Source organism: Cupressus sempervirens, chromosome 5 (genome assembly GCF_028749045.1).
Source record: "Cupressus sempervirens isolate cs-2001-9-10 chromosome 5, ASM2874904v1, whole genome shotgun sequence".
Classification (NCBI taxonomy): domain Eukaryota; kingdom Viridiplantae; phylum Streptophyta; class Pinopsida; order Cupressales; family Cupressaceae; genus Cupressus; species Cupressus sempervirens.
The window spans coordinates 714,579,263-714,601,396 of record NC_143122.1 but is presented as its reverse complement, the minus strand read 5'-3'; the positions used below and the strand labels follow the sequence as shown (position 1 = coordinate 714,601,396).

Below are 22,134 nucleotides of genomic sequence, written 5' to 3'. Positions count from 1 at the left end.
CAAAAATATTAATTTTATTCTTTTAGTATTATTTATGATAGATTATATATGTTATTTGATAAGTTATTCTTTCATAATAGTACTTGTCATTTACTTTTAAATTTTAAAAAATAAAGTTAATATTAAATTTTTAGTTTAAATTAATATTTTATTTTAATAGCTTGTAATTATTAGATTCCATAACTTATCACTAAACTAGATTTTATATTTAAGATAGTTATATAAAATAAGTTATTGATAAAAAATATTCAATTAATCTACTGATGCATAATTCTGGCTAAACAAATGAAAGCAAAAAGTCACCACTTCTCATATGTCAAGGACTCATGGAAGAACTTCATGAAATAGTTGTAGGAACACTTTTAGCCACACTACGCAAGTTCAAATGTCACTATCTATTCTTGAGATCCCAATTCTCATAATTTCAAATAATGGATGTAGAAGTGAAGAGTGATGAATGGGGATGTATTGAGGAGGGAAGAAAGGAGGTTAGCTCCATGGTGAACCCACAATAGTGGGTTACACTTTTTTGGAGGAAGAAATTCCTCCAAAATCGCGAAAGGCAAATTTTTTGCCCAAAAACTTTCGATAGAAAGTAATCATCTAGTTTTGATTGAAACTACTTTTGATGGTATTTTCGATCGAAACTAACTAAATATGAAAAATTCATCCTAAATAGTTTCAATAGAAACTAAATAGTTTCTATAGAAACTCTTTTTAGTTTCTATAGAAACTATTTAGTTTCTATCAAAACTATTTTTTTAATGAGAACTCAACCTTATTAGTTTTGATAGAAACTAACTAAAAATAGTTTCTATCGAAAGGATTAAAAAAGTTTCAATAGAAAGTTAGTTTCTATCGAAACTAGTAAAGTAGATGGATTTTACAAAGTCTATAACATTCTCAGTTGTTTTCATGGCTTCCAAGCTCAATTGCTAGGTTCAAATGGAGAACTTAAGACATGTCATTTTCCATGACACAAGTACTCAAAATGAGCTTTCTAATGAATATGGATTTGATACATTTTGAATTTTTTAAGTATCCATTTTTTTACGTTAATTGAATTGAGGTTCATTATAAAAAATAAACCTATATATAGAACACTCATGGAAAAATAGTATATAAGAGAATAAAAATTCTAAAAAATAACTACAGTCTCCATATTCAAGTCCTCTTTCAATCAACAAAATAAATTTTGAATTTGGATAAATATATAATAAGTTACATGTGTCAAAAGTCATGTATGTCCAAATTAGTGTTAGGTCAACTTTAAAGTCTGATAAAATATGAAATACTATGGATAAAGACATCATATCACCTCTGTGGTTTTGGTATGGATGTTAAAAAACTAAATTCAAAAGAATCACATTGATATCTATTGTAGAAAAAAAGTTATGTGTGTCAAAAACAATGTCACTTTTTAAACATTAGGTTTTTTTATAACATAGCAATTTTCGTAGGAGAAAAATTAATTCAATCAAATCAATCAAAAAAAAAAATTTTAAATATATTTAGAATCTTCATAGAAAATCCTAAAAAACTCTAATTTACTTCATCTTCAAATTCCTTACCATTAAATGGCAATTTGCAATTGAATGTGAAAGTTTTCTTGAAAATTCACAGTTCAGTGTCAGTTTAGGCAAAAAAGTGTAACCCATTATTATGGGTCTACCCTCCATTAGAACTAAATCCCTAAGCATACAAGATGAGACATGGTCACATCCTTACGACCATATGTTTTACTAAAACCAAACTACGGGTAGGGGGAAACTATGGAGAGTGTATGGAACATAGACAATTCTTATTCTTATTTTTTCTCTATAGTTAAAGAGAAAGACATAGTGTTTTTTTGTGAATATTCTCATACATCTCCCTCACTCTATTTATTTTTGGATGCTTCTCATAGCATCATTTGGAGTGGTCACTTGAATGGAAATATTACAAGTTGGGAAATGGGTGCCATGTCATTTAAGAATGAGAAGTTTGAACTAATTATTTCTTGCAAAGAGCATTAGGCTCTAGTCCAATCTATGATTGTTACAGCATATAGTGAGCTTGGACATGTTCTAAACATGGTTCCCTAAAAGCTTGGCCATGGAGGGCTACTATGAGAGTGCTTTCTCTTGCTCCAAAAAAGAGGAACATCACAATTTTGTGAATGGAAAGATCTTACATTGACTTTAGTAATCATATTATAATAGTAGAGACATGCATTATTACAAATTTAGATGTGATATTTCTATTATTAGATCACTCAACATGAAGAGTTTGGAGTGTTCAACATTTTGTCTTGTCACTCTGGGATGTCCAAACAAGGGATGTACTCAAGATATTTGGAACAAATAAATTTTTTGGTAGTAAAGATATTTATTTAAAAGAAAAATTTCCTTTTGAAGATAAGATTAATATAAATTTTGCTAAAGTTCGTCTGAAAAAAAATGCGTAGGGCACCTTGACCTTTTTCTAGCATTCAAAAAAATTATATTGGAGGTTGTTGATCTTATTATGCATGCTACAAGATGATCTCAATTAAGAAACATCAAGTAATCAAATTATTTTGACTCAATTTCTTGTGTAGTGGGATTTCCAAGGTAATCGTACTCAGGAATTCATGCATTCATATATTGTTATTCAATGTCTATTTCCTCTAGGAATAATAATTTTGATTGTTACATAGAAGGGAGGGTTCATATCATGGAACACAATGGTATTATCTCGGGAGGTTGGATTTCTCATGGTTCTTTTGTGGTGGAGATGGTTGTTGGAGGTGGTAATGTGATTAGTTTAGTTTATCATGGGGATATTTTTGGGTGGATAATGACATCACCAAGTCCCCTTGATAGCAGATTAAAATTAGATTTGATGGAAAAAGGTTTTAATTATACCAAAAAGGAAGATATAAAGATATTGGTTGGCTCTTGGAATGTGAATCAAGGAAGGCCCAACTATGATTCTCTCATCTCTTGGCATGCCTCACCTACATAAGAGGCTAGCAAAGTGGTTATTGGCCTACAAGAAATGAAAATGGGTGCATGCTTCCTAAGTATGGTAGCAATGAAAGAAATAATAGGGATTGAAGGAAGTTCTAATAGACAATGGTAGTTAGAAAGCATTAGTAAGATTTTGGATGAAGATATTGTTGGAAATGCTTTAGAATATCTGAGAGTGGGGTGAATTATTTATTCAAGGTCAATATGTCCTAATAAATAATTTTCACTAAGTATAGTGAGCCCATCAAACTACCCATGCATCTAAGCTAAACATCCATCATAGTAGATTACTAAAAAATCAACATGTAGGAATAAGACATAAAAGATCAACACATAACACAATGATTTATGTGGAAATCCAATATGGGAAAAACCACCAGTAACATGCTACTCATTTTTCACTCTTTAGAATTGATGCCCTATGAAAGGCCTGCCCTACTAAAGGCTACAAACACAATGTTAATGTGACTTGTTTAAAGAATTTCAATCACTCTGTTAGAAGTGAGCCTGGACAAAGGACTTTAGAAAATTCACTTGGAATGCCACCTATTAAAGGATTTACAACATGGTTGTTAAACTAACCTAAGTCCATAGGATTTATCCCTAATTGATACAATTGCTAGAGAGAAACAATAAGGGATTTTGATCTGATACAAATCACAACATAACTTGTAGATTTTAGATCTCTTTTTAGTTCTCCAATTTGCCTAGCATTTAGTCACTGTAGCTCTAATAGCTAGTCCTACTTTCCAACTTTTTCTCCTTGATTCTCCATGCACATTATGCCAATACAATCACTTTAGTGGTCATCAATTAAAGTAGAGTCTTTGTACTCTCTTCTTCCTTCACAATGTCTTCAACTTGACACCATATACTCTCTCTGACCAACCTTCTGCTTCATGACCTATGACTCCTTCAATAGAAGTCTAGAATACTTTCCTACTCTTGATTTTTAGGGTTTGAAATGGATTAGGTAGGATATAATGTATCTACTCCTTATCTTGTCTTCATATAGAAAATTCATGAACAATCCTTGTAAATTCACCTAAAAATAGTTCACCTAGAATTCTGTGCCACCAGCTCATCATCCTTATCTTCCACCTGGTTCACAAAATTCAAGGTAACAAACTTGTTGGATTGGATCTGGAAATCTTTTGACTTTTTAAATAGTTGAACAACTTGGCACTATTGGTTTTCTAATGCTTGACACATACTTTGTTACTCAACATTATTGATTTTTTGATGCTCGACACATACTAGGTTACTCAACATTAACTAAGTTTTATTGGCGCTCAACACTTGTTGCTTACTCAACATCTACTTCTTACTCAGTACCTGATCTTTACTTGGCTCCTTCTATTTCACTTGGCACACACTATATTTTTCATTTGCTCAGCTCCAACTAGAAATCTACTTAGCATGAACTAACTTGCTTGGCACCCACTAATGAATTTAGTCAAGTTTTGTAGACAACATTGTTACAACTTTTCCTTCTATAGTTTCCTAATGTAGCCAACCTCTATATGTATACATCATTTCACCATTGTCTTAACTAATCCTTGCACTTCATTATGAAACCATAACTCAACCTTTCCCTTAGGTTCTTTTGTTACATCTTGTTGATTAAATCATCTTCATCAATCAACTAAGTGATAGTACTTGGATCTTATAAGCAATTGTCATTCCAGCAAATAGCAGGTTTGACATCAATGACAAAATAATGATTGAAAACATACTTTAATAATAAGTTGCCTTCTTCAATGATCTCTTTTCAATCAAATTTTAACAATCTCCCTCTTTGGCATTAATGGAAAACCAAAATGATCAACCAAGTTAGCAAAATGCTAACAAGGTTAAAATAGTAAGTCAAATGCCAGAAAGAAAACTTGTTGACTTTCATACCTCCCTCTCTACTGATACTTTCTTTTCTCTTTCCTTTCATGTTTATGTCTTCCTTTGTGTTGTTTCTCCCTTTACCTTCTTTTTCTACTATTTCTCCCTCTTTGTTGTAGCTTTCCACATTGATTGGTTTTTACATATTTCTCCCTCTTTGATAACAATGCCAAAGACACATTGTTTTAGCATCCTATCATGCAAGTGTATTATTTATAGGAACTTCAATTTCTCCCTCTATCACCTTGATTGTGACTGATTTAGAATTTCAATGCTTGTGATTACTTTAGGTAGAAACCTAAAGTAAGTAAATGTTGCATCAATTTGTACCATATTAATAAGCAACTCATTTGATGCAGGGAAGTCTACCTATTTCTTAAGTAGCCTTAGTTAGGGGTGTTACCCCTAACTTACCTCTAAGATATTCAAATGCATCTTTAGGTAATGATTTTGTGAAGATGTCAGCAAGTTGTTCCTTTGAGTTGACATATTCCATCTTCACTTGTTTGTCTTCCACCTATTCTCTCACATAGTGATACTTAATTGCAATATGCTTTGTTTTGGCATGCATGATAGGATTCTTTTTAATGTTGATGGCACTTATATTATCACAATAGAGTATCATAGGTTCATTTATCTCTTCCTTCATACCTTTCAATAGATGCTTGATCCAGACGATATTTGTATAGTTGATGGTAGCTGTAACATACTAAAACTCAGCTATGGATTGTGAGGTACAACTTTTCTTTTTACTAGTCCAATTAACTAACCTTTTTCGCAAAAAGAGTGCTCCTCCACTAGTACTTTTTCCTTCATCTATATTACCTCCCCAGTCTACATCAATGTAGGCTTTCAAATAAAACTTTTTAGACCTCTTGTAGTATAAGCCTAAATCCTCTATACCTTTTAGATACCTCATTATTCTTTTAATTTCCATAAGATGATTTTCTCTTGGGTTTGTAGAAAATATTTCCACTATCCCAATAGATAATGCAATACCTAGTCTACTGTGCACCACATATTGTAACTTTCCAATCATGGATCTATACAATGTTTGATTTACTTTAGCTGAATCATCATTCTTGGATAACTCATGTCCTATGAACATTGGTGTACGTATTGGTTTTGAATCCTCTAAGCCAAATTTATTGAGTATCTTCTTAATATGTTTTGATTGAGTCAAAAATATGCCATGTTTTAGTTGATATACATGCAATCCAACAAAGAATTTTATTTCCCCAAACATTGGCATCTCAAACTCATGTTTCATCTTATCAAGAAAATCTTTGCATAAGGCATCTTTTCCTCCAAATATTATATCATCAACAAAGATTTTAGATATCAAAATGTATTTACCTTTCTCTTGCTTGATATAAAGGTTTTTGTTGTCATCTATTCTCTCAAATCCTATCCTTGCAAGATATTTGTGAAGTCTTTCATACCATGCTCTAGGCGCTTGTTTCAAACCATAGAGTTCTTTATGTAGTTTGCACACCATATCCTTTTTGTTGTCATCAAAAAATCCCTCTGGTTGTTCAATGTAGACTTCCTCTTCTAGTATATCATTTAGAAAAGAAGACTTTACATCTATTTGGTAGACTTTAAATCCTTTGTATGCAGCATATGCAAGAAAAGTTCTTACTCCTTCCATTCCTACAATAGGGGCAAATGTTTCCCCATAGTCTAGTCCTTCTTCTTATGCATAACCTTTACAAACTAATCCGGCCTTATTCCTTGTGATCTCACCATTCTCATCTAGCTTGTTCCTAAATACCAATTTGGTACCAATCACATTCTTATCAACTGGTCTTGGAACTAAAGTCCAAGTTTTGTTCTTCTTTATCTAATCAATCTCTTCTTCCATAGCTTTATACTACTCATCATCTAGTAGTGCATCTTTCACTATTTTGGGTTCAATCTTGCTCAGTAGACATTATTCAGTTCTTAGTCTATTTCTTGTCATTAGTCTTGCTTCTTGGTCACCAATTATTTGTTCAATAGGGCAATGTCTTCTCACATACTTGTACAACCTTGGTTCTTTCCTTATTTCCATGTTTGATCCCTTAGCTTCAGAGTCACTATGCACTTCTCTTTCAAGTAGATCAACATCCCTTTCATGTGTACTAATTTCGGAATTAGAATGAGCATTCTCTTCATTTTTTCACTTAGCTTCTGAATGCAGCTCGAGATTCACTGGTTGTGACTTGGTTAACACTAAAATTTGATTTTGGTTTCCATATTGATTCCTAGCTTCTTCTTCAGTAGACATTCCTTCATAGAAGTATAAAAAAGTTCTATACTCTTTTGGTTTCTTGGATTCATCAGCTTGAACATCTATATGCTCATCAAAATTTACATTTGCACTCTCCATAATTTTGTTAGTATTATTGTTCAAATATTTATATGCTTTACTTCTAGTGGAGTATCCAAGGAATATACCTTCATCACTCTTTGCATCAAACTTTCCATTTCTAGAATCTTTAAGAATATAGCACTTACAACCAAATACTTCAAAATATTTAACATTAGGTGAGTGACCATACCATAATACAAAAGGTGTTGCATTTGTACGTTTCTTGACTTGTACTTGATTCAGGGTGTAGACAATTGTACTTACAACTTCTCTCCAATATGTTAGAGCAACATTCTTTTCCATCATCAATGTTTTGGCTCAGTCAATCACTAATCTATTTCTTCTTTTCACAATTTCATTCTATGGGAGAGTTCTAGGTGCTGATGTTTGTCTCTTAATTCCTTTATCATTGCAAAATGTTTCAAATTATTTTGATGTGAACTCTCCTCCTCTATCTGATCTTAGGAACTTTAGACTCTTCCTTTTTTCCTTCTCAACCCTACCCAAATACCACTTAAACATTTGAAAGGCTTTAAATTTTTGCATTAAGAACATAGCAGTCATCATTCTAGAGTAGTCATCAATAAATAACATTATGTATCTATCTCCTTTATATCTTTGCACTTCTATTGGACCACATAAATTAGTATGGACTAGTTCAAGTACTTCCTTGGAGGTATAAGTTTTTCTCTTGAAACTTGATTTGCTCATCTTTCCTAGTTGACACTATTTGCACATTGTGTTCTCAGGCTTTTTCAGTTTAGGTAGACCTCTAACTTTCTTCTTTTTTGTTTATCAAATTATCAAAGTTAACATGACATAGCCTTTTATGCCATAGCCACACATCATCAAATCTTACAACAAGATAGGTAGTATCCTCCATATCTAGGTAAAATAGATTACTCCTAGTTTGATCTCTTTTTCCTATCAAATTTCCATCAGTGTCATAGATTTTGGCAGTTTTGTTTCCAAACTCTACTTTACATCCCACATTGCCTAATTGTGACACACTCAATAGATTGTAATTCAATACTTCAACATAATATGCATTCTCACATGAAATTTTCTTTGTAAGCTTAATGGAACCTTTTCCTTTGATTAGACAAGGAGCATCATTTCCAAATCTAACACTATTCCCATCATACTAAGTAAAAGTGACAAACTTACTTTTGTCTCCTATCATGTGATGTGAACACCCACTGTCTATGATCCATTTTTCATTCTTGTTCACATAGGTTACCAATACTATTGCCTCATCTTCTTCTAACTCATCCTTCATGGCTACATAGACTACCTCATCATCATTTTCATCAGAATTCTCTTCTTTAGCAATGTAGCACTTTTTGCCTTTGTCTTTGTAATCTCTATTATCATCTTCTCTTCTGCTCTTGTACTTGTTTCCTTCTCTATAGTCCTTTTTCTATGGGCATCTTGTAGAAATATGTCCTACTTCATTACAATTAAAACATATGATAGGGAGCTTACCTTTGAATTTTCCTTTGCCTCAGTGAAATCTTCTTGCTAGCAATGCTTCCAATTGTTCCACATCTTCTTCATCTATGATTTTATCACTAGATGCATAATTTGTCTTTCTTCCCTTCCTTTTTGGTTTTACTTCCTTTGTACCTTTTAGCAGTATCTTGGCCTTGAAAGAAGATTCAATATTCTCAAATTTGTAGTTATCAAAGTTGGATAACTCAAATGTAGTAAGTCTTCCCAATATACCACCAAAAGTTACATTATTTTCGAGTACACATCTTAACTCTTGGATGGTTGATACTCTAATAGCATAGATAGGGAGCAAGGTTCTTAATAATTTTCTATTAATAGTATCATCATCTAGATTACCACCCAAACTTCTTATTGCACTTACCACTTCCTTTATTCTAGAGGCATACTTGGCAACATTCTCACCTTCCTCCATTCTCATGTCATCAAACTTTCCTCTAAGACTTTATTTCTTGGCTCTTTGGAAATTTTGATCTCCAACATAAATATCTAAAAAGGCTTTCCACATCTTGAATGTAGTGTTACATCCCTTGATGTCATCGAATTCAACATAGTTGAGAGTAGAGGCAATCTTCAGCATTGCCTGATTGTGTTGTTGCTTTTTCTTTAAATCATCTACAGTAGGAGCACTAGTTGGATCAACATGTTGTGTTGTAATTGAGCTTTGTACATGATCTCTTATGGATCTAAGATGTAGCTTCATTAGAATTTTCCATGCAATGAAGTTCTCCTTGTTGAGCTTGGGAACCTCTCTCTTCGACATCTTGATCTTTCTGCTTCTCGTACCTTTTAAACCAAATCAGCAACTGCGCTCTGATACCAATTGTTGGAAATGATTTACAATAACTAAGAGGGGGGGGTGAATTATTTATTCAAGGTCCATATGTCCTAATAAAACTTTTTCGCTAAGTATAGTGAGCCCATCAAACTAACCATGCATCCAAGCTAAACATTCATCATGGCAGATTACTGAAAATCAACATGCAAGAATAAGACATACAAGATCAACAAATAACACAATGATTTATGTGGAAAATCAATATGGGAAAAACCACTAGAAACATGCTACTCCTTTTTCACTCATCTAAAGTGATGCCCTGTGAAAGGCCTACCTTGTTAAAGGCTACAAACATGCTCTTAAATGTGACCTGGTTAAAGGATTTCAATCAATCTATTAAAAGTGAGCCTAGTTAAAGGACTTTAGAACATTCACTTGGAATGTCACCTTGTTAAAGGATATACAACATGACTACTAAACCAACCTAAGTTCATAGGATTTATCCCTAATTGATACAATTGCTAGAGAGTAACAATAAGGGCTTTTGATCTGATACAACTCACAACATAACTTGTAGATTTTAGATCCCACTGTAGCTCTGATAGCTTGTCCTCCTTTTAAGCTTTTTCTCCTTGAGTCTCCATGCTCGGTATGCCAATGTGATCACTTTAGTGGTCATCAATAGAAGTAGAGTCTCTATGCTCTCTTCTTCCTTCATAATGTCTTCATGTTGACACCATATACTCTCTCTGACCAACCTTTTGCTTCATGAGTTGTGACTCCTTAAATAGAAGTCTGGAATAATTTCTCGCTCTTGATTTTTAGGGTTTGAAATGGATTAGGTAGGATACAATGTATCTACCCCTTATCTTGTCTTCATCTAGAAACTTCATGAACAATCATCTTGAATTCACCCAAAAATGGTTCACTTAGAATTCTGTGCCATCAACTCATCATCCTTATCTTCCACTTGGTTCACAAATTCAAGGTAATAAACTTGTCAGCTTGCATCTAGAAATATTTTGACTTTTCAAATAGTTCAATAACTTGGCACTATTGGTTTTCTAATTCTTGGCACATACTATGTTACTTGGCATTATTGATTTTCTGATGCTTGACACATACTGGGTTACTCGGCATTAACTAAGTTTTACTGGCACTCAACACTTGTTGCTTACTTGGCATCTACTTCTTACTTGGCACCTGATCTTTACTCACCTCCTTCTATTTCACTCAGCACACACTAGATTTTTCATTTTCTCAGCTCCAACTAGAAATCTACTTAGCATGAACTAACTTGCTCGACACCCACTAATGAATTTAGTCAAGCTTTGCAGAAAACATTATTACAACTTTTCCTTCTATAGTTTCCTAATGTAGCCAACCTCTGTATGTATACATCATTTCACCATTGTCTCAATTGATCCTTGCACTTAATTACAAAACCATAACTCAACCTTTTCCTTAGGTTCTTTTGTTACATCTTGTTGATTAAATCCTCTTCATCAATCAACTAAGTGATAGTACTTGGATCTTATAAGCAATTGTCATTCCAAAAAATAGAAATTTTGACATCAATGTCAAAATAATGATTGAAAACATACTTTAACAATAAGTTCTCTTCTTCAATTATCTCTTTTCAATCAAATTTCAACAAATATGTTTTCAATAGGTAGGTTGTTGATAATTGGTTAGATTGTTTGTTATTGTACAAGTTAGGAAACATCTTTGGCCTTATATTGGAGATGTCGAGGGTTGTTTTGTGGCCTATGGTTTGGGACTCAAAATTGGAAATAAATGAGTTGTGGCTTTAAAGATGAGTCTCTTACATTAGACATTACGTGTTATAAACTACCATTTTGCATTTTGTAGCTCATCTAGATGCAGTTGGCCATCATAACGTGGATTTCAAGAATGTCTACAAGAAAATTATATTTTTCCAAATAACATGTGGAGTTAGATATCTTTCTTTGGAAGTCTTTTCTTCTATTCAAAGGTTCAAGGGTGTAAATGCATGGGCAATTACAAATGCAAATCTTGGTCGAGCTAGGAAAGACTCACCATAATTACTGGAGGGAGAGATGCAAAAATTGGCTAAATTGGACATGTTTATATGGTTGGGTGACTTGGATTATACAATTGATGAAATTTTATATGAAGAATCCATTATCATATGGCCAAATAATAATATTGACACTTTTCTAAATAATTATCAATTGAGACAAGAGATGAAAATTGGGCATCTATTCAAAGGTCTATGATAAGGAGATATAAAGTTACCTCCAACTTATAGATTTTGAAAGGGCCAATCTAGATGTCAAGGATATAGATCTAGTGAGAAGAAAATAATTCCTACTTGGTGTGATAAAATTTTATTATGTGACATCTATAATGATACCTCAACTAAGGGAAACTTGATGTGTCCCATTGTCTCTTAGGTTGAATCACATGACTCATGCATGGTTTTCATGAGTAGTGAGCATAATATTATAAGATGCATGGACAAGTTTAATGTTCCATGCATAGATGAAAAAATCTAGAGAATAAAATATGGGGAAGAAAAAATATCAAGGGACAGAGTGAGATAGGTTGTGGTCATTTTAGTTTCCTCAATACTTCATTTGCTTTATTTCTTTATGGATTAGATAGGTAGCATGTTGGTGGCCCAAAAATTAGATAAATTAGACCTTAACTTTAGTAATTACTAGTACCTACTAAAAAAAATGAAATCAAAAACTATTTTTTCTATTTTAAGTTTTAACTACTATTTAGACACATATTTTTTGCTAATCCACATTACTAATCTTATAATCTACATAACATGTTCTAATTTAAAAAATGTTGATAGAAATAAAAATTATGGATCTTCAATGAAGTGACCTTAGGATTGAATTGTTATTTTTTCATAATTGATGAATGTGGAAAAACTACATGACCTAATAGAATGCCGATTTATTGGTTGTTTATTATTTTTTAATATCTTTATTAATTGTTTATATATCCATGCTTCATGCTTGATATAGTGGCCATGACTAAGGACATACACTATTTATGTATGGGTTCTTGTGGAATGTACATGAGTTTTCAAAAAATATGTAGATTGAATTGTTCAAGTTTAGATAATATCCATGTGGACAATTTCATCCTATTTACTTCAATTATAATAAATAACTAGTTTAAATGTTACAAGTCAAAGAATTCGATCTGTCTTAGGATAATTATATCATGGTTGTTGATGATGAGGAAGAAAATAATAGATAGGTTATGCTTTCCTTTGTTCTCTTCTTGCCTTGGTTCATGATTGATATTATCATGAAATATTGTAGTTTACTTTGTTGACCTTATCATTGCCCAAAATAATGTAGCCTACCTAGGCCTGTACACATTTTGTGCCTTCATGCATGGGTAACATGCATTATGATGGTTTTCTAATATCTAGTATCTCTTAGGCTACACTAGTGGGGTCTTAGTGGTTCCTATATGGATTTTCCTTCAACCTAGGCCCATATCTAGTACATTTGGGTTCTTCAAGGATAGTAATATAATTTATTTTAACTAATCTCATTTGTCATGTTTTGTTACTTGTGTCTTGGGTGCCTTATTCATTCCTAAACTATTTTTCCTCAAGTCATCTCTTGGATCTACTTGACCTTATTCCTATCAATTCCTTGGTGATATTTTAATAATTTCTTAGGCCGAGATCTTAGTGTTTTACTATACACACTTAAGACCACATGCATGATGTTTGTCTACACTTTCCTAGGGCACCTTCTAGGTGTCTTCTTTGTCCCATCAATGAATCACATGCTCAATGGACCATTCTTGATCACGTAGCCACCAACCAATAGGTGATTCACTTGGGTAAAAATTGCATCTTAAATGGGAGCTCCATTAAAATGTAAGGGTTTACCTTGTCAATATAGCTAATGATTATCTCCTTAAAATTTTGATTTTCTAATTACAAATTAGATTTTTTTTATGAAGTGTTAATATAATCTGATTGAGCTCCTTGATTTCCAACTCTAATTTCTCAATTTCTTCCAATGGAAGCTCCAACTAAAAACAAGTGAGATTTGAAAGGGAATTAAACTTAATAGAATAGGCACAATGAGGATAGAGACATATATAATAATTGGATTTAAAGTAGGAAAAAAATGACATATTAATAGTTTTAACATATAAGCCAAGAATTATTTTAGCCTTCTAGTCTAAAGTTAGCAATCAAGGATTTGGTGTGAAGTTTTTTTCATTCTTAAATTAGGCATTAGTAGACCTATAACTAACATAAGGCTTTAATTTCCTCCCACAAGGATTGCTTGCATCTAGGACCTGTATGTCCCTATAGTAACATTGAAGAGCAAGGCATCTTAGAGCCCTATATTTTATTCTATACATAAATGTTGATTGACTAAAAATTGATGCCACTAGAAAAAATTTCTCAAGACTTATGCACCTATTCATGAGAAACCTTGTATCTCAATCACTCAAAGGGCGGTAGGGGTTGAATGCCCCTTCCATCCTTTGCCTAATTGAGCCCACATAGTGTTCAAGTTAATGTTGATGTGCATGAAAGAAATAGGTAGGTGCTGATTTGGAGTGAAGGAGGGTCATATGACCATTTTTATGAGAAAGTGTAATGAAGTGGGATACACAAATTCTTTGAGAGCCCAATTTAATTTAGTGGCTTTTTCTATTGGGCTATCAAAAAGCATTAACCCTTGTATATCTATCTATAGTAAAAATTACAATCACCATATCTAAACTCTTACATGGAGGCAATGTAGTGTCTCGAACGTCAAGCCCATAGTAATAACAATAAATTTAATCTCAAGACAACTCTTTAAAAAAATTGGAAAATTCTTTCCCAAATAAGACAAGCATGATGAAGTAAATAATAAATAAACCTTTAAATTGAACTCATGAAGACTCCTATAAATGGAAAGGAATATTAGGTAATTTCCTAATAAATTCTTGCAATTCTTAAAGCCTCTTTCAAACCCTAGCCAACTTTGTAATTCCATAATCTAGATACACAATTCTTGAGTTTCTCATGATTACCCAAGTGTAGTGTCATTAGGGTTTTAACAAGTGCAAAGATCTAATTTAGATCCATGTCTTATAATTAATCAAAAGACTATGTAAAGTCTAATTTAATAATATATTTGAGGCAAAGAATGAGTGAAGGAAGTTATGTATATGACCTTTTTTTGATGAATAGTCCTTTTCTATTAATAAATAATATACTAAGTTGCAATTCACAAAAGAGGGTCGAGGGATACAAGATCAACCTGCAAATAAGTTCACACAGCCATAGTTGGAATCAGACACTATGTATATGAGCTTTAAGTGTACTAGGTTGAGTGAATTCAGTGCAATGTCATCATTGTACACTTTGCAGATGAAGAAATTAGGAGAAAATCATGGCTAACTTGAAGAAATCATGTGTGATATAATTTTGCCATACTTGTTGCAATTTTCATGCCGCTCTTCATTGTTTCCTCTTTACTTTGTTATTTCTTCTTCAGCTGCAAATATGTGATCCTTCACTATTTTCTTTTTATTTTTCTAATTTTTATTTAAAATGGTGTTTCATTTACCATAATAAAAAAAATTGAATAGTTTTCGTTTCAAAGTTAAGATATGATTGAAAATATTAATACTTTATTTTAAAATTATTATTTTTAAATGATACCTACTATTGGAAAAATTAATGCAATTAAATTACATTATTTTTAAAAATATTATATATATATATATCTAACATAATTATCAATAATGAAAAAAATATTTAGTATTCCAATTATCCATGACCTAAGTAATACAAGTAGTCTTCTATGTGAGATTATGAGAGTTAGACTATATAATCTCAAGTTTCCATCAATATTCACTCTCAATCCTTTAAATTGATCAACGAACCCCAACAAATAATGCTATAAGTAGTTACATGTTGATGTCAAACCCACCATATTTGTTTTGAATATTTTCTCGTAAACGAGTATATCAACTAAAGTTGTACTTTTTTTGGTGATTGCTCAATTTATAACAATATTTATTATTACAATTCAAATTATTATATAATAAATTCATCTTTAAATTTTCACTCTCTCTTCCCATTCCATCTCTTCCTTTCTTTCTAACTTGTCTTTATCTCTCCCTTTGCACATCTTGAATTTTCTATCTCTAATTTCTATTTCTTAGTTTATTTATCCATCTGATCTTTATCTCCCTTCTAACCCCATATTTATATTCATATCACTCTGTCTCTCATTTATATATTTTAATATATTCCCTTCTTTCTCTTCCTCTTTATCTCCTTTTTTTAAGTCCTTAATATGACTTTGATTATATCTATTTATTATGTTTCTCTTCAACTAGATTATACTAAGATAAACTAGAATGCTCCAAAAAATGAAAACTCAAGCTCTTTACATAAGTTGAAATTAAATTTCAAAACTTTAATCTTTTTACATAAGTTTAAATTATCATATTGTTTCAAATTCCTCTAATTTATTACAAAATGTATATATACTATTGTTGCCATATTTTTAATTGAAAACTTATAGGTTTTATAATTAATAAATATTTGCATAAATCTCAAATATATACATTCAAACTCTGAATTATGGTTGTTGTGGGACTTACATTTACCTTGAGATTATTTAAATTATAATATTAAATATTAAATAGATACAATAATTGACATACTATTATGTAATTGATTCACTATGCATGATATCAAAAGAAAAAAAAAGTATAAAAGCTATACACTAAACATTGAAATAAAAATAATAGAAAAACCTAGACTAATAAATTTACAAAAATGTTAAAGAATGTATTAATATGATAAATAAATCCATCAATCATTCATTTAGTCATTTGTTTGAGTTTATAATTATGAGTGACCAATTTTTAGTCATTTATTTGATCATTTATTTAGTCACTTATCTTTGTCTAACCTTACAATTTTATCTGATGATCAAATTAGTATTTTATTTAGTCACTTATAAATTTTAAAATTTCACTAGAATTTGATCACTTTTAGTTACATGACAAAAACAATTAGCCTTGTGACTAAAAGTTTTAGTCGTGTAGTCATTTATTTGCCAAAATTCTACTAGTGAATTGAACACCCAATTCAGTTTAATATCAATGGCTATTACTATTATCCAATATGATGTTTAATAGACTAGTGGTGTTCTATTTATAATAGTTTGTTATGTTTCAACTGAACTTGTTTCTAGTGGTTAGTATTTTTGATATTCTTAATCCCAAACCAATTTGGATGCACAATACTTGCTTTCCCTATTATAACTTATGATTCGACATGGTTGTTGGACAAATGTTTGATCAGTATATTGATCCATAAAATCTCTCATCTCTCCTCTAATTGTAGCCCACATGAATGATCAATATTTATTCCTCTAATCTCTTTCTCTATATGTTAATCTTTATGTTAATATATACCCCATTTAGTTCTCTTTGTTACCCATATTATGTTCAGTATTTTCGATCTATCTAGGGTTAAATTTCCAAATCGATGTGACATATGGTATTGAGTTTATTTACAATCTATGTATGTCTCCATAATGTTCAATATCAACCAATATATTCTCCTTCTTTTTTATTCTATATTCTCAGTTTACATGCTATCACACACAAGGATCTAAGATTCTTGTAGAATCTAATGCATTGCCTATTCAACCATATGAATTATATAAGATATCAATCCCATAATGTACCCTAACCATTATTCTATGCTGAATACATATATTTTATTCACTGGCATCTTCCACCATGGGAATAATAATATCAGTATGTTTATTTCCCACTATATCTTTGTCGACCATCAAAACTCTATTTTTTCTCCCGATATGTATAACTTACTATTGCCCAATTTTTCTCTTCCAATATGAGTTTTTTCACTACAGGAAGAATGTTATTTCATCTTCTTGATGATATGCTTGATGTATATGTACATAATATCATACATGTTGAATTAGTCTTACCTTTGATGATTGTAATCTCTTCAAAATATTCATTGTCCTTTCTTATATGTGTGTATGTATCAAAGGTTGTGACCATTAATATATTGGTTTAGTTTATATTATAATATTTGATTAATATAAATTTAGTGAAAATATGTAACTATGATCATTACTAAATGCACATAATCATGAATTATATGAATCATATTAATTATATATCTTTTGAATTAAAATATATTTGTAATAATAATAATAATAGGTTTATTATTAATTATATATTTATTCAAGAAATCATCTATATTATATTCAATGGATATAACATTAGATTATATCAATTTGACAAAAATGATAGATTATGTTATAATACTTATTTCTTATTACTGTTATTTATTAAATTCAATCTTAGAAATAGAAATTATTATCTATTTAACTTTATCGAATGTAATTATTATTATTTAATATTATATTTATTCCTTGTATCAACTCTATTATTAAATTTGATCTTGGATATGGGGACATCAAAAAGGTCCCTTAAGCTCATAAATTGATAAGTAGTAGATATTTTTCACAAGTCAAATATGTCTATCATAATTTAACTGTGTACTATTATGAGTCTAACCCATTGACCCAATTTTCATGAGTTGTGTATTATATAAATCGATCTCATCATAATAAATGAAACACTCAACACTCATTACATCTAGCCTATGTTCAAAGAGGTGAAGCAATCAGACTTACAAAGAGGTCACCCATCCTAGTAATACTCTAGTGTGAGCATGCTTAACTATTGCTCAAGGAACATTGGTCATTGAGTTTTACACTAAAAACTACATAGTTAAATCCTAATAGGAATATATGAGTTTATGTTAAAATTATATCCTACTTGCCATATTGAGCTTAAGGGCTTTCTAAATAATGGTTCATAAGGCACAACACTTGTTGAAGGTTTTTAAAATGAGGTTGCAAGCGGAGTTAGTTTAGCTATGGAGGAAACTTAGTAGTTAAGCATGTTTGAGTTGGAGTAGTACTAGAGTGGTGAATTTCTAGGAAGTATTGATTTTTTACCTCTGTGAGAATCACCTTGATGTAATTGGTGTTAAATATTTTATTCATTCTTGTGAGAGATGGTTTTATGTAAATAACTACTTATGGGTTGCAAGAAGAGTCGGTTTAACCATTAAGGAAGCATTCTAGTTAAGGGCACTCAAACTAGAGTAGTACTAGGATGGGCAATCCCAAAAAAAAATTTCAATTCTTCACTTCTTCAAGAATCACCTAAATGCAATGAGCATTGAGAGTTCCATTCATTCTCATGGAAATGATTTCATTAAAACCACAAGTCAAAAAATATGCTACATAGTTAAATTGTTATAGCAATATCACAATAAAGTTTATTGTTTCTTATATTAAACTTTAGCATTAAAGAGTTGAATGAAGATAAGAGTTGTAGTATTTGATAAACTATTAGAATATCATATTAATGATGAATAACTAATTATATAATAATATAATCTTATACATATCTTGAAAATATAATACAAAGTTATTTGAAAAAACTCTTGTGAAATTTTACTTTCTACCTAAGATGAAACAAGTTCAATATTTGTAAGATCTAATTTTGTCTCACTCACTTCCCACTTGAAATTTTTTTAATTTAATATTTGATTTTTTAAGCTCTCCAATTAAAAAATATTATTGGGTAGAATACAAAAATTTGCACAAATAGATGCTTGAATTTTTTTATTTAATATTTTATTCTAAAATAAAGTATTATTAAATAGAAGATACAAATATGTGTAGATAGACTTCCTCAAACAAGTAAATGAAGAAAAATAAATCTCTAAAAGATTTATGGAATTAAAGGTTAAATATTAAAGATTGAAATTGATGGAAGTTGCAATTTTTATTTGAAAAAACAAAGCAAACCAAAAACATAAATTGTAAGGCTTAATTAATGATAAGATTTCCAATTTTACTTATCATGCTTGTTATGTCATTGCACATGTTAGCCATAATGTATGTGAATCCTTTTGATATTTCTAACAAGTGAGTATTACTAAAGAAGATTTTATTTGATGATTTATCACCCGTATTCTCTATATTGGCTTAAGGGAGAAGACATGATTTTAAATTGAAATTGTTGCAACATATAAGACATGAATTAACTTTCACTCACTATTTATCATCCTCGACATCATTGATTATAGGTCATAATACCTCATGTTCAATTTTATATACTTTTGTTCTTTAATTTTATTCATTGCATCTCAATTATCTCTAGCCAAGATTATTGAATGAACCACTCTAAATTTCTAAACAACTATATATGGTAAAATAAACATTTTCCAAACATAAGAATTTAGAAGATAAATGTTTGATCTCTCATTGTGAATGAGAAAAAAAACAAGCATCTTCTAAAACCATCTATAATTTACTCTATATTTCATTTTCATGTGTAAAATACTCTTTCATTTAGTTTTGTACTACATTCTTTTCTATTTTACTGGTCTTCAAATTTTCCTTAAAGATCATACCAGATTCCCAAGATAAAAGGAAAAAATGTTTACATTAAATTTATCAACCAACCCTTTTCAATATTATAAAAAATATTATTTCCCTTTAATTCCTCTATATTTATGAAAGGTGAGCATACTAAAAATGATTAATTGGATGTTAAATATTTATATTTTTCATTTGTAAATCCCAAACTATTGCTCTATCACTTTCAAAATCAAAACTTTGTTATATACTAACAACAAGAAGAAAAGATAGGAAAATACCAGATTGTCCAAATAATCTTTTATTTACTTTAGAAAAAAATAAGGATTTTTACTTACCAAAGGAAATTTCCACATTTTGGGAAGTAATGAATCAAATTTTATTCTATGTAGAGAGATTATTGTTATCTTCAAGACTTTACAAAAAAAATTGTTCTCAAAAGGCATAAACTAATATTTTTAAAGAGAAATATGATAATGGCTATGGATTGTGCAAATGTATTGTTTTTCATATTTGTGAATAGTAATTATTTAAAATTTGTTAGCATTTACATAAAAATAGCTTTTAAAGGGGACTTGAAACCCAAGTCAATTTTTTTACAATAGATATTCAATATAAGACTAGAGTTTAAAATAGCATTGGAAACTACATAAAACAAGCACATTATCTTGCAACTAGTGAAGAACCAACCAACAACCACTATAAATACAAAAAGAATGGAGACATGTAGACAAAATAGCACAAAATACCTAGATCATATTAGCTCCTTACGAGACTTAATAACTTGTATCCCCGTCATGGTCACTTCATCCATTATAATTTTTAGCTACTTAATGGCCTCTGTGGCTATCATCGCCTTCCTATTGAGGCATACCTTGGTCCTTATTCGAAATTCCCTCTCTTATAGACACCCCATTCTCATTGCTACCAATATCTACATTGATCTAGATACCCCTAATATATGTATTCCCTAGGAGCCCCATAAGTGTGTACATATAATAATTTATCCTCTCTTCACTCTCTTTAAGGAAATTCTTAATCTTATCCTCATAGAGACCAAAGTGCTATGGAGTTTTGTTGCATTTTTCTTGTATTTTTTCCCTAGCTTTTCCTTCTTCCTCAAGTTTTTTCTCCAAATCATTAACCCTATTTCTCAGGGTATAAATTACATTGAACACCCAAGTATCATAGTAAGAGTGACATCATTTTTTTTCCTTAGCCATGTTTAGGAATTCTAGGGATGAAGAGATGGAGCCCATCTACATGTCATCCTTCACTTGATCATGGACATCTTTACCATGATTAAAATGGTTCTCTTTAGATCGAGTAGAAGGGTACTCAACCAAATTTAGTATAAGGGTATTAATCTTTACAATCTTCTTCTTTATACAATTTTTTCCATTTACAAAACTACTCTTTCTATTAATAGAAACCAATTTACCCTTATACTAAGGAACATGGGATTTCTCTTTAAAAAAAAAATTTTGCCATACCATAAGGGTCATCAATCTCCTAGTTCATAGAATGCATGAAATCCTATGATCTAACATATAAGCCATCTCTTATCTTCATGCCATGCCCATTACCACTTAGAATAATATTTTTCCATTTTTAACCTTGGAACCTCATAGAGACTTCTTGTTCCCACCATTACACATATCTCCCTCCTTAATTTTATATTCCAAAGTTGATGTAGGTGAACAAGCTCTAGAATATTTTTCAAATAGAATAATAATTACATCATGAATAATGGTCTTAGAGAATTTATTCATGTTATGTATTATATTATTGTTTAGGGACTTGACAATATAGTAAGGAAAGGAGACCATATCCCCAATTTAAAGGTGATTTAGGAAGAAAAACATTATAATAGCGAACTCTAGAGTACCTATCATTAAGGTTTAACTAGACACTCACATACGACAAAACTTTCCCACAAATGGGCTTTATTTGAGAGCTCTAAAAATAGTCCCCTTCCTTAACTTAAGAATTTCTTTCTTCCCCAATTTTTGAAAATTTTAACAAGGCCTCACCAATATTTTTTTTCTCTTCATAGATAATTTACCCTAACATCTAAGAATAGAGACATCTAAGATAAATTTTGGAGTTCGCAAAAAGGTAGCACTA

General features: G+C 30.8%; 1 pseudogene; it reads left to right on the top strand.

Moving 5' to 3' along the window:
* The first annotated feature begins 431 nt into the window (after window positions 1–431).
* On the top strand, window positions 432–12,111 carry LOC149557986 (type I inositol polyphosphate 5-phosphatase 13-like; annotated as a pseudogene).
* The last annotated feature ends 10,023 nt before the right edge of the window (window positions 12,112–22,134 follow it).